At 33.8% G+C, this 14,962-nt stretch overlaps 1 long non-coding RNA gene across 1 annotated transcript in view; it reads left to right on the forward strand.

The window, feature by feature from the left end:
- Positions 1 to 3,403: 3,403 nt before the first annotated feature.
- Positions 3,404 to 14,962, forward strand: part of LOC116344019 — a 91,975-nt gene continuing 80,416 nt past the window's right edge. Inside the window, exon 1 of the long non-coding RNA XR_004201377.1 lies at positions 3,404 to 5,782. This is a non-coding gene — a long non-coding RNA (uncharacterized LOC116344019). The remainder of the gene's footprint in view (positions 5,783 to 14,962) is intronic.

The raw sequence follows: 14,962 nt of genomic DNA on the forward strand, positions 1-14,962 counted from the left end.
TTTTCAACGTTAAAATGAATAAAAAAACATTACATTTTTGTTTGTTGTTCTAGTTCTTACTTTTGATTCACAAAAGTTTATGCAAATTTTTGTTGGTTTTTCATGGTCGGCGAAACAGCTCGTTGACCCTCAGTGAAGTCGATTTTTGGTGCTGAATTATAAATGTTTCAAACAATATTTGTTTATTTTTTGCGTGCACATTGGCGGCATTTGTAAGATCTAAAAAGAAATGTTCACATCCGTACATTTTGTTTACGACACTTTCGATATAATATGCCGGCAAAACATATTTAAATCGTTTAACTTTTGCTCTGCAATGTCTCTATTAAATTGTTAGGTTAATTGATAGTTTGCGTAAATGATTTATACCACAAAGTTATTCAAGTTTACGATAACAATAAGTGCATTTTAAGGTGGCTAAAAAAATGTACAGTGCCCAACATTTCCAGATGTGCGATTGACAATTATTTGGCAACATTGCTTTTGTTCCAATATAGTCATATATGATTGTAGGTGCAGTTCGCAGAACTTCTCTCATTTTTCAGCATTTAATTTAAACGTCAATCGTACATCTAGAAATGTTGGGGACGGTACGTAAAAATATTGTGATAATATATTTAATTTTATCAGATTTATAGTCAGAATAGCAATGATGTCCATAATATGGACTCCATCTATTTAAGAAAAATAAAAGACGCGGTTAAAGTAGAAATGGCCAAACTGGAAACTAAATAGTCTCGAAGAAATCAAATTTAAAATTGTAACACATTTTCGAAATTTTTTTTTTTTTTTTCAAATAAAAAAAAAAAAAAAAAAAAAAAAAAAAAATTAAAAAAAAAACATTATGAATTTAAGAATTCATGAATACACACGATTTACTATGATGATATTGATAAAAATTATGTATCTACAGTATGGTTGAAAATTGCATCTACAGATTTGCATTATCGAATTAAGATTTTGAAAAGGTGCGGAAAACTACTCCAAGGTAGCATTAAATTTTGATAAAATTAAAATAGTTTTCTCCACAGATACATCAGTATAATCGTTTTCTTCACATTTTAATGGTCGCAGGTTTCATATGCTGGGCCAAACCTTACTGCTGCGTTTGTAAACATTTAGTCAACGCAGACAAATATTTTATTGTTACATCGGATTAAATCAAGAAACCATTAAATTGAGTGGACAAAACGCTTATGCGAACAATGTCATCGTTTTGTGTCATCAACTGAATCACACATACTGTCTATACCTAAAAACACCTACTCACAATCCAATATTCTCAATATTTTCATGCATATCTCACAAAATTGTTAGCATATCCATAAAATAATTGATTGCATTTTCTGAAAATGCACTTTGCAACAAGTATACTTGTGTGGAAAGTATATAACTAAAATTCAATTTTTAGTTCTCTATTCATCTCGGAATTGCAACGCATATGGAATGAAAGAACAATGTCCTAACGAATTTTAGTTGCACATTCACATACACACATATTTACTCAAATAAATATGCATAATGCATAAAGCATAATCAATTTTCTACAATAAAACATGCCATATTGACTCGATATACGATAAACACATTCAAATACCAAGTACTTGATGGCATGCACCCTACTTATGTCATCTAGCATCACTTCCGGTCACTTATAATGCTCAAAAATCCCACACCAAATGGCATAAATGAGTTGATAAATGCTTGTGGAAATTATTGTGATAAAAAAGGTTTTTAAGAAAATATAAAACATATGATGAACAAAACACATACTCCCACTTCGATTAAATCTTTGAATTTGATCGCATTTTTGAAATAATTGGAACATTTAAAACATTTTGATGGAAAACCAAATAAAGTATAAAACTAAGTGTATATATGTTTTCGGAAATTTAGTGTTTTACAGGCGACTGAACAAAGCAACCATTAAGATAAACTAGATAAAGTTGGAGCCACGTCCCAAAAAAATGCTGACATAAAAAACATTTAGTATTTTAGGTAACATTCACACATATATATATAGATATTATATGTTCTTCCAAAATGAATCGGGTAATAACATCAAAGTTTGCTGTAAATGAACTTTTGACCGATTTCTGCCCGAGTAAAATTTGTTTGAGATCAACTTGTGAATTACATGCACATAATTGCGGAAAACATTGCAATATTTTATGAGAATAAGAAGAAGGAGTTTCATGTGGTAGAACATTAGATCGCTTCCGATGATTAGGCAAACTGGGATGCATAGATTGTATTGGATTGAAATGTGGAAAAACATACCAGCGAGAGCTCTTTGGCGGTTTAAAGTTTTGATGCGTCAAGAGAAAATGGGAGAAAAAGATCATTGGCAGAAGAGGATAGAAAAAAAAACAATTTGTATGGAAAGAAAACAAAAGATTCCAATGCACACAATAAACTTTGTACCATTGTGCACGAAACACATGGAAAATTATTTACTTGTTTGCTCCAATATACAATCCGGCTATGCATAGTCGATCTTGAGTGAAGAATGCACATCGGCACACATTTTCAAAATTCCATAGAGCTACTTTCTCTCTCTCTCTCTCTCTCTCTCGCAATCACACCAATACAGTGATATCACTGTTTTCGGTGCCGTCTTATCTTTTTTCCTCATCATTTGCATACAGATCAACATCAATTTCGATGCAATAATATTCATAACCAGCTATTAAACAAAACTATTGTTTGCATTTTCAAGCTCTTCTGTTTATATCAACAGAAACCGTTTTTGCAGTGATGTGGCAAATTTTATCGCTCAAACTTAAATCAATGCGTTGAAAAGTTGAAAATGAAATGCCAACTTACAAAATACTAACAGTTCTCAATCACTTAAATCCATAATACTCATCAAACCGCATACGTTCATTCATTTCGTTCATTTTCACATACATTCATACACAATTTTTCTTATTCGATTTGTGCGCTTCATTCTTTTGTGCTTATTCAGTATCTCTATCTCTTTCTCGCCGGTCGATCTCGATTTGTCTTGTCTGTCTGCCTGAGCATTGCTCGCACTTAATATTTAACACAAACACATTGAAATGTCAACAAAAATAAACACATTCAGTTGTTCTGCCTTTGCCATTGGAATATTCGAAGCGCATACGCGCGGTCGTTTGTTGCGATTACAATTCAAGTCTATGCACACGTAACGCTTCTCCCGCATCCATACTTTCTATCCGCGAGACATACAATAACATCCGACACTCTTGCACATTGAAAATCGGTGCCGTGATATGCATGGTATGTGTTGTATGTGCTATCGCTGTTGCCGCTCACGCGCTGCTTTAACATTTGCTCCGACCGCTACTGTGTGTGCTGGAGAGCATACACAACACAACGTCAGTACTCAGCGCTGTGTTTACGGTGTTTGTGCAAGCATAATATCAGTCTTATTTCGAATGTGATTGACAATAGACGTTATTTCGTTTGTGTGTACAATCTTCGAGTCAAAATCGCGAAAATTACAAATTCTGAATCTTATACGGTCGATGTGCATGAGCTAAACGGATTTTTGTTTTGTTTTGTTTAAAATACAGTTTGCATGCAATCGCAATGAGCGAACAATAAAAAAAATTCAGTAATTTAAACCTCAGATAAATGAAATTATTGTGTGAAAAATAAACCGGAATTATTAAATTTTCGTTCGCTGATTTTCGGTGCACGCACATAAAATTGCCAAAAATTACCAGTGTATTTGAAATCTCGCCACAAACACAAGTTTACATCTCACCTTCACCATTTCATTTCGTTTCGTTTTGGTTTTAATTTTTAAGTTTTTTGTTTTTTTGCATTGAAAACAATGGAATACGTATTCATTTAACTGAAGGAAATTCCTAGAACGAGAAATGATAAGGCAAGATCCAAATAGTGCTAAAAATAAAAATAATAACAAAAAAACCGAATAAAAACCATTCAATCGAACTACATATGTGTATGTTATTTCTTCGTATGTAAATCAGATTTATGACAATTTTTCTCTTTCGCTCATCTCTTTCGTGGTTATGACTATCGCTAACTTCGCAATTTCAATTCAGACATTTCTGTGTATTCCCATACACAACAACCGATAACCGGACAGAAGTGCACAGTCGACGAGTGAGCTTACTTGTTGTTTGCATAAAATAAAGCGATACCAAAGCGAAAAAAAAACAACAAATTATACAAATAGAGTTCGTGTAAAAAAATATTGAGACAAAATATAAAATTCTCATACACACATCATCTTTAGCTACGTGTATATACAGCTCGACAAATATCATAATCATCATCAGAGCCCGAGAGAAACAACTTGCTGCTGCTGCTCGCTTACGTTTGGGTTTTTTTCGTGGTCATTTTCGATCGCTACGAGTAAAGTTGTTTTGCTTGTTCCGTATAGACAACGTCAATTCGAGAATACACAACAAATTAGCAGCACACACAAGTTAAGCCATATATTGAAAATAGCGTACATATACGCACAACTACAAAACCATTGACGATCGCAACTGTATAAATTATGTAATTTCAATTGCCAAAACAAATTTTGTGTAAATTGTATTGGCGAAAACTGAATACAAAAGAAAGAAACAGCAACAAAATAGTGAAATTGAACGTACGTGTTAGTGTTGCGTTTTAGATGTGACTTAAGTGAAAGATCGAACCAAATGTATTGAATATTTAACACATTTCTGTTTCGACACCAAAATATATAACTTGAAACTAATCGACGAACGAGAATAGCGAGAGAAAAAAAGCATTCTATGGGCGTCTTTCGTATCGTAATAAAGTGAACATCACATTCTTGTGACGATAAAAAAAAATCAACGGCACAAGTTTATGTACTTGCTCATTTGATACATGTCGACTTCAATTCATGAGATGGACGTTTTATATCGAGTTTTTTTTTTCATGTTACCGTGATCCGGTTGAACTTTTGAATTAAAATAGTAATATCAATCAAATAAATAACAATCAGAAATTTTGAAAAATATATATATAAAAAAACACGAATTGCTTAAAATCTTCGTATCGACACAAGAAAACCCAAAGAAGAAGCGAAGGAAACGAGTTTTATTTCGATTTATTGTGTGTGATTGAATGAACGGTTGGTGACCATCAAAATAAAAGTGTTAAAAATTGAGGAAAACAACAACAAGAGAGAAAGAGTGGGAGATACTGAAACATCAACTCATTGCGCTGCTGCTCCATGAAGTAATCTAAAAGCGAACGCACAAATTAAAATTATTCAATTTCGCTAATAATAATTTTGCACGTCACGATATACTCTCAATGCTTTTATACTAACAAAACGCACACTGACTCCATTTGAGACGAACGGCAGAGTTTTTGAGTGACAGCAGCGTATTGTTGCGGCAATTCGTTATTTATTATCGCCAACACAATTGAATGTTAATTAAACTTTGCGCGGTATAAAAACAATTTTGTGCTAACGCCGAACACTGTAAGTACAAAAACGCATCAATCTCAAAAACTTTACTCCAAAAGAGCTCTGAGACAAAAATTACATGCGTTTAATTGTGAATCAGTTGTTTAAAACGTCTTGTTTTCTTAAGTTTTGAAATAACTTCTGATATTTGAGTATCATCAATTGCAATTATCAAACTATATAATTGGTTTTGCAAAACTGAAGTGCTGAAAAAAAATCATCCGTAAATTCTGAAGAAAGTTTTGGTATAAATTAAACTATTGAATTTGCTGATATAAAAAAATACCGCCCAAATCAACGAGTGTGACATTTTACCAACCGCCCGAATTACAGGTGAGAAATCGTTTCGATTGTGAATATTTAAATTTATTGCATGTAGATCTCTTTTTTTGTATGCCAACAAAAGATTCAAGCATTGTGCACTGAGTGAGAGATGCAGTTTTGAATTGGCAGAATTGCGGTGCCATGTGTACATGTATGCATGTATGCAATGAATTGAAGTGCAGTAGAATAATTCCGTAATTGCACCATGTGCTCGATTGATGTGATTCAATTATTTGCTTTTAATTCTATTAAATTAAAACTGGAATGCCGGGGATCAATGCATTAACGGCAAAATTCGTATACGAATCCATATGTTGGCATTCGACAGTGCCATTAATAGTCGACGTCGTCGTCGTTCTCGTTGCGAATCCAATTTTTAATTTTACGCCTTTAAATGCATTTGCATGTACTTGTACATGACACACACCGCTATGTGTGTGTATTTTAGTTTAAAACACGTGTACACATTTTTAGCCCAAATAAATCGGTATTTCAGCCAGATTTTGTTTCTTGTCCAAGAATTCGGTTAACAATTGAATTTGAATTCATGTTTAAACCATTTGTTAGTGTTTTTTTTTTTGTTCCGTTTCGTTCGATTGTTCGTTTCACCGAATTTTCAATTTGATGCAAAACTCCATTTATATTGAACGATTTAAAATTTAATTGAGTTAGCTGGATTTGTCAATCGAAATTCTAAACAAAACTGTTTCCGATCACAAAATACACTGTCTGTGCTGCGTACTATTTCGTAATGTGAAATCGATACATTTGTCGCAATAGTTTTGTGGCAGCCGCATTTTTAATGAACCAATACACACAGAGAGAGAAAGAGACACAGAGAGAACAATTAACGGATTTAAGTTAAAAAAGGGCCTGTTTCAATCAATACTGTGAACATATATAAATGCATGTACATATAAATTTCTGCTTTAATGTTTTGTCTTTTTTTATGGTCACCGTCAGCCAATATATGCTTTGTTAGCTTCTCATTAGATTTTCCGTTTTGAATTAATAAAAAATAAATAATGAATTTTCCACCAATACGACAATTCTACATGTGTACAAATGTATTTAGATATGTAACATAAATATTGTATTTGAGAAACTCTCTCTTTCTTCCATTCGATTTGTCATTTTTTCAATTTTATCATTATTCAATTCTCGCATAATTTTTCTTTAAAGTAAACACACTTCTTTTTTCGTTCATGTCTTGTTCACCATTACCACCTTACATTTCGATGCAATGAAAATTGGGTGGAGACATGTTAAATGTTTGCGGAGTGACCGTGAACGAGAAAGACTCTGAGAAGGTGAAAAATGCAAAAGGAAAATAAAATGTGTGTATGCTCAAACACAAATATTTCTCCAAAATTGTCTAAATAAACATTTCAGATACCATAGACATTTTTTTTTTTAATGGAAAGGTATACATAAGTAGATCTTAAGTATGTAGCTTACGAGGCATAAGAGAGGCAAAAAGAGAAAATAAGAGAAGCCAAATCATGGTGTGTGTGTGTGTGAGAGAGAATGAAAATAAGAATATCACCATTCGCAATAGCGTTTATGTGTACTTATAAATATGGGCAAACACAAACCCATACGTGACGGGAAAACTGACCAAAGAACATTCGAAGAATTACAACGTGTTTGATACACAAAACAAACAAAACACACAAACGGGATGAATGAAATAGTCAGAGAGAACGAATTAACGGCCATAAACAACGAATGACAGACTTGATATGCGCATACTTCATATATAGACCATTCTCATGCCAAAATAAACTTTTCTTCGCCGGTTTTTTTCTTTTCGATTGCGCTCATCATTCTTTTATGTGATTAATGGCTTGCTTTTGATATGAATTTCAGATCGAATGGTTTGATGTTGTTTTCTCTTTACCCAATGATGATGATGATGATGATGATGATATACTGCAACGATGTCGATCCCATTTTTCTGCGAAGATTATCATTCTTTGCACAGCACACCAGCAACACTTTGGCCCCAGATTCAACTTTGAATAATCGCTGACAAATGAAATTCGGATCTTGCCATTTTGCCAAGCGGCACACAGTCGGGGCCGTCACCTGAATGCGCCACATTTTTTCCATTTATGAAAACTGTGCTCATTCGATCGAAAAACGATTCGATTATATTACTATGTGTCCGCTTCGTCCCAAAACTTATTCAGTATTTTCATTTTGATGGCATCAACGCGCATCATTATTATTCTTAGTTAACAAACTAGCAACACAACATCACCCGAAAAACTTTCAAACACCAAATACAAAGTTTGGGTGTATTAATATTGGCGGCGTGCGATTAAAATGGGCCAAGAAAGATTATCAGCCGAATTAATTATGTAACTTGAGAACAAAACATGATTTTTTTTTTTGTTTTCGTCGGAAGTTTTTTTTTCGTTCATCATAATACGTTCTATTCTTAGTTGATAAAAGTAAACAAAAATTCACAAATATTGGAATATAAAACGAGCAGTGTACACATTGTATAAAGCTCAGAAAATCGATATGATTTTGACCATTTTGGAATGTAAGTTTCTTAAACGACATTTAAATATGTCTTTTGATATTTTGATGACTTCTAATGACTTTGCACATTAAAATCATTTTTTTGTTCCTTCGTCGTCTTGTCGTCATTGTCGTTTTGAATCGGCAAAGTTTTCACGTCGATTTTCATTCACTGACAGTTAAATGGGCAACTGAACGACCGAATAAAATGGTATGGCAGAGAGAGAAAAAATATTCCTACTTATTTCTTCTTCCAATTCAAACAAGTTTTTCTTCTTTGCTTTCAGTGCTTGGCACCATTTATCGAATAGATTTTTGCTTTTTATATGTTTGTTTGTATGAATAAGTGTGCAACTCAATTTCCGTGAGCTTGGGTGTTCGCATTTTCGTTTGTTCGCTCTTCATTTTCCAATTTCATATTGTTATTGGTGTTTACGACAACTCGGAACGGATATTTCAATTACGTGTTATTTCGACATTTCCAGAAACCTTGAATTTATATTGATATTTAATGACGTTTAATTTTTCGGGAGTCCCCCGCCGCACAGGAACTCACATTCAATGAACGTTGCGAATAGGCAAAGAACGAGAAGAAGAAGGGCGACGGAAAAAATATTGAATACAAACTGAAAATACTTTGGCATCACAAAGAAAACGGTGAAGCGGTATATATGTGATGGTTACAATCAAAAGATATTTCTCATAAAAATCCAATGAAAACGAAATCGGTTTATACAAGTCTAATTGAGTTTTTATTTTCATTTTTGTAAACGTTGCGTAAGATGTTTGCCGTGACAAAGTACAAAAAGGTACCCATTTTTTTCGATCAAAAGTCCTTTCTCGAGCTGACTGGCAAAATATTTCGGATAATGAATTGACATTGTTTGTTGGCCGATGAAAATAAAATTTATCGCTTAATGATTTCGGTGGAAATGCTTTTTTCAATGGTTATCAAATTCGTTTACCTCATCACTGCTCTCGTTCAAAGACACCAACGAAATGGAATTTTCGTTACTGATGAGCAATTATTCCCATTATTTACACTTATTTAAATGAGTGTATTTTTGACAGTGTCAGCAATGAAAAACAAAGAATAGAAAATGCTGAATTTCATCCTGTTTGAGACGATATAACATTTGAAAAAAAAAACAATAAATCTTAAGTCTTCTGTGTGTGGCATTTACGGGAAACAATGGTTTTTTGTTTTATTTTTCGACATCGGGTGTGCGCAGCGTAGAGAAAATGATCTAATATAATTATTATTTAAAGATTAGTGCAATGTTAATTGGCGGGATTCGGTTTGATGGCAACCGAGAACGGCTGTCATTTCTTCAATCAACCGATAAGGAAAGAGCGTTGCTTTTGGAACGCAACCAAACGCATTCAGGTGGAAAACAGTTGTGGTGTGGTCTGGTCATTCCTCTGCGTATAAAGAAATAATTTTTGTTGTTGTTTGTTATTATATTCATTGTTTATTGTTTGCTAGAGCATACAATTACAAGGGTACCTAATTTCAAACCATTCACCACACATACACACACACAGCCGTATCGAATTCAAGTTGAAGACATATAAATTAAGATATCAACAAAGAGAAAAAACACATTTTACTCCTCTTCGTTCGTACATTTATTTCTTCTCTCTCTCTCTTTTTTTCATTCTAATTTCCATTGTACTTTTGGTATTCAAAAGAATTGTCGGTTCGACAAACATGCATCTAGTCATGAATATACATTTCTCAAGCATTCCCATTTCGAATCCATTTCAAATAACAATCGGAGCAGCTTACCAGACCCATGTATAGTAATTGTATAAAACAAAACGCACAATAAGATGCTCAATGATAATCGCGTAAGAAAATATGTAATGCGTATATAGGTTAGAAACATATCAGTTGGTGTCTGAACGCAATTTTCTCTCGACCTCTCTCTGATGAGCACGCACTGAGCCTTTGCATTAGACACGATATTTGCTCTTTTCTCGCAAATATATTGGATTACCATGTGAATGTAAAGATGTGGCGAATGTGTGTGTGTGTGTGTGTATTTAGGATGATATTTTCAGCATATACAGATTCACCGGCTCACTGATGCCCGAATATGTGGAAAAGAGACGGAAATAAATTAAATTGAGATATTAAATTTCGGGGAAATTGAAAAAAGGTCGTTTCAGGTAGTTAAATTATACACAAAATACACACAAAAGGGACGTAACAAATGGACATACATGCGAATTGTATATGAGTGAGCAAACGAACGAACGGAAAAGTAATTGTGGGAAAGTGGATATGTGTGAGTGAGAACAGAGAGAAGGAGTGAGATCCATATGAGAAGAAACGAATAAAATTCGTCCGTGATGCATGTTCAAGTCCAGAAATTATGTACACACAAACATATAAATAGTGGTTTCAATTCTGTGGCTGTTATTCCTATTTGCCGGCCATTTAAATACATCAAAATGTTTTCGGAATAATGTATGTTTCGTTTCTTCCTGTTAACATGTATTCCATACACACGTACACTTTGTATAAATTCGATTTGTTAGGCCAAAACATTTAGTTTACCTTCGTTTTTTTTTTTTAAATAAAATTGCATTAAAACCTCAAGTTATTTCACATACTGTTTGGCAAACACGATGAGATTCATTCTATTTACTTCATTTTGTGTAACATGCAGATGCTCCTTTTTTACGTTTTATTTATACACGTTTACTTTCGGCTGAATACTGTTTTCCATCCTTCTCAACACATACGATTTCAAACATTTTTATTTGTAAGGAGCAGCAAAAAAATGCCCATGTTTTTCTTTCATAATTCATCTTTTCACTTTTATTGAATTGTTCAAAATGGTAATAGAGGTTATTTACGTGCACGCATACCGTTTTGTTGTTTCTCATTATCTGTCGATTTTTTTGTTTTGTATTAATCTTTTCACTTAGATCTCATAATGTGCTCCGACCTTTCATTAAAATAATTATGCGCTTGAAGTGTTGATTTTAAATACCATTGGATTTATAATCTACGGTTGTTCATTTCTCGTTTGGTATTTTCATCCTTTTGTTGTTGCAGTTGTTGTTCCTCTTTTGCTTCTCGTTCAGGCGACAGCTCGTTATATATCTATATACTTCACATTTTCTCTGTCATCGCCTATATTTCGTTGTGTGGCCGTTTCTCACTCTTCAATCTCAATGTCTTGCTCTTTTTACTCAACCATAAAATTGAAGTACAAAAAAAACCTTAATAAGGAACGGATGAATGCATTGAATAAAAGAAGGTAATCCAGGATAACAGCCCAACAATGAGATACAAACTGGAAGAAAAAGACGACGACGAAAAAAGCGAGTACGCACAACGCGATGACCGAAACAATGAAGAGATACTGTGATGCAAGTGAAAAAGATGGAAACATGTCTGAAGATCCTATCTCTTTTATATAAAATTAATATTATTGTTGGTGAAAAGAATGCATTAGCAGCATATCTTAATTCATTTTATTTACGCGCCTCTCTTCAATCGCCGTTTCATTACCGTACCTTTTTTTACTTTCCATTACTCTCTCTCTCTCTCTCGTTCCCTCTTGCTTTCTCTGTGCAAGCATAACTAATCAAATGGCGTTCAACGAGCAAACGAACACCAGTAGATACACAAAAGGATATATATTCTATCCTTTTTAATTTTGATTTTCATGTGCATTTGCTCGCTTTATTTTCATCTTTATCGTTTGTCTGTCTATATCTGCTTTAGCCATTTTCATTTTCGAGTGCATCGAGTGCTATAGAGATGCCTCTCATAGATCTTAATTTATTGTAAACGTAAATAAATAAACAGACAAATAAACAAAGTAAGACGTTTTCAATCAGCGGCTGATTTGAGAGCCACTGATCAAAAGAAAATACAAACATTTATCATTGAGATTGCAGTTAATTACTTCATATTGTGTATAAGCACAAGCGGATACAATCAACTTTGACTTTAGATAGATACACCCATTAAATGCAAACAAATCGACGGCTGTTGCAGACATGCGTTTTTGTAGAAAAGTAAAGAAAAACTAATTTGTGTGTGTGTGTTTTTCGTATTTACATTCAACCGGAACGATAAATTTCATGTTTGTATCGTATTCATTTAATTATGACATTTACTTTAACCGACATACCACAAGCGATCCAATTGATTGCATCAAAATATTCTTGGCAATTTAATTATCTCAAGAATAAAATTGAGAAAATGTAAATGTTTCAAGTATAACAAAAAAGAAACGAACTGCACACAAACATTTTCTCATTCGGAAAAACTTTTTCAATTTTTTTTTTTCGTTCGTATCTCTCTGGTTTGTGGTTTCAATCATTCATATGCATCTTTTAAGTTTGAGAGCTACAGTAGCAACACCGCCACCATCACCACCACCACCATTTATTCGTTCTTTCACTTGCTCACTTATTCGCGAACGCGTACTTATTCAACCCTTTATATGCTATATGGTGGTGATTTGCGTTTCCGTTTTTGTCTTTGTAATAAATTTTACTTCAAGTTTTCCATGATTTGCAAATAAATGTGAACTTGTTTACTGCTTGCAGAAAAAAAAAACGCATTACTTTTTCTTTGCGTTTCATTTTTGGTCGTGTGCAATTGGATCTCTTTGCGTTCATTTTGTTTGAGGTAGTTTTTCTTCTTAAACCGGTGCACAAGTGCTTCTTGCTCTCTTCCGGCGAGTATGTGTGTGTGTTTGTGAGAGGATGCAATGCAGTGAACACACATTTCAACTTTTTCAACATACTTTAGAAATTTGTTTTCAATGAGATAAGAAAAAGATGCGAAAAAAGATAAATGTAAGAAATAATTTGGTGCATCGAGGATAAAAGTTTTGGCTTGGCAACCGGTTCTTGTTCTCTTGTTCATTTGCTTGCTTGTTCTCTCTCTCTCTCTCTCTCACTCTCGAAACTCTTGATTGCTCTTCAAATGAAAAATTGCAAAGAAAATGTTGAGAAATGAAAATATTAGCCGGATTGGCGAGTCTGGAAATGAACGACAACGACACAACAGCACCAGCAACAGGAAAAACGATGCTACACTAAAATCGAGGCCAACCGATTTTCCCCGTTCTGATGTTTTCTAATCACAAGCAACACTGTAGCTCCAATTGAAATCATTGTGCAGTGCACACAATTTCTCATTTTGGATAGTGAGATTTTTTGGTCTCTCTCTCTGTAAGTCTGTTTTTGCTTTTTCTACAATATAAATAAAAAATAAATGGAAAAAAATTGATCGCAATTTTCTATCATCGTCAAAAACGATAAAAATGATAAACGAAAATTTCTTTTTGATTGACTTATCTATTAAATAAGTTTGCTACTAGTTCGGTGTGATGGTTTTGGCTCCACCACACTTCGCTGTCAAGAATACGAAAATAGAATGTAAAGATATAAAACTTGCAGCGAGCATCGTATAAAAATGATTGCTGTCAGCACAACTAATATGGTGTGTATTTTATGGTGAGGACAGTTGAGCGAACGATAAAAATAAATAAACGTTAAGCTTTCACTTCTACATATGCAAAATGTGTGACGGCATACGACAATAACAAAATAAGATAGCATAATTTTTGTGACATAATGAAGCTACGAAGCGTCTGCGGTTGGATTTATGAATTAGCTCAATTTAACCGCTTCTGATTTAGTCGCATGTGGTAAATGGTGTTTTTTTTTGCTGCTCGTTTTGACGTTCGTATTTCTTTGCTATGCGAACGAATGTTCATTGTTTTGCAGAAAATTTTAAAATGAGAGAATTCTTATAAGTTGATCATCACAAAAGCGTTCCATTGTCTATCGTTCTAAAGATACGATGGAAATTAATTGAAAAGAAAATATAAAGCCATGGCTTGTAACTGAATGCCATTATGAATACAATCTATATACAATCTTCCGTGTTCTGTTTCGCACACGCACATGCATATGATTGCCAATGCATCGGAAAATAGCCCCGAAATATGTGAACAAACACAAATTCTCCATCATATATGTACATTGTACATGCATACACACTTCCATATATGTATGGACAATGAGTGTAGCTCCAAGTGAACTCAATTGAAAGTCGTATTCCATGCAAATGTTTGGATTTTTAACGAGCTTCACGGTTACAAGAGGCCACTATATTCCCTAGCTAGACAAATCGTTAACCGTAGCAAATTGCTTTCATCAAACGATTCTGCAAAACTAAAAACACATACAGACACACATCCCCTTTTGAAAATTTCAAAGAAACATAGACTTACAGCATTATGCTGAAGATTCAGCGTAAAAATTCGAAATGACTAGAGAGAGAGATGAGAAGGGGGATCGAGAGAACAATGAATCCCGAACATATTAAATTAGACGGTATGTGAATGAGGATGAATTACCTTATCTCTTTTGCAATGTGACAAACACAAGTATCACTGATTGTTGCATAGAAGGGGCGCAGTTAGCGACATTGTGCAATATGGAAAACATTGGCCGAATATGAGTACGGGCTTGAGTATCACTCGAGAGAGTTAAAATGAGATAGTGAAAGAAAAGTTGACGACAACGCGCGCGCCTGGCATGAGCGGAAAAACAACAAATGAACATAAAATAATACATTTAAATTCAACATTGAGCAAAGAATATCATACTGAGTATCAC

This window comes from Contarinia nasturtii, unplaced genomic scaffold (genome assembly GCF_009176525.2).
Source record: "Contarinia nasturtii isolate CC-2019 unplaced genomic scaffold, AAFC_CNas_1.1 Cnas_scaffold_78, whole genome shotgun sequence".
NCBI classification, from domain to species: domain Eukaryota; kingdom Metazoa; phylum Arthropoda; class Insecta; order Diptera; family Cecidomyiidae; genus Contarinia; species Contarinia nasturtii.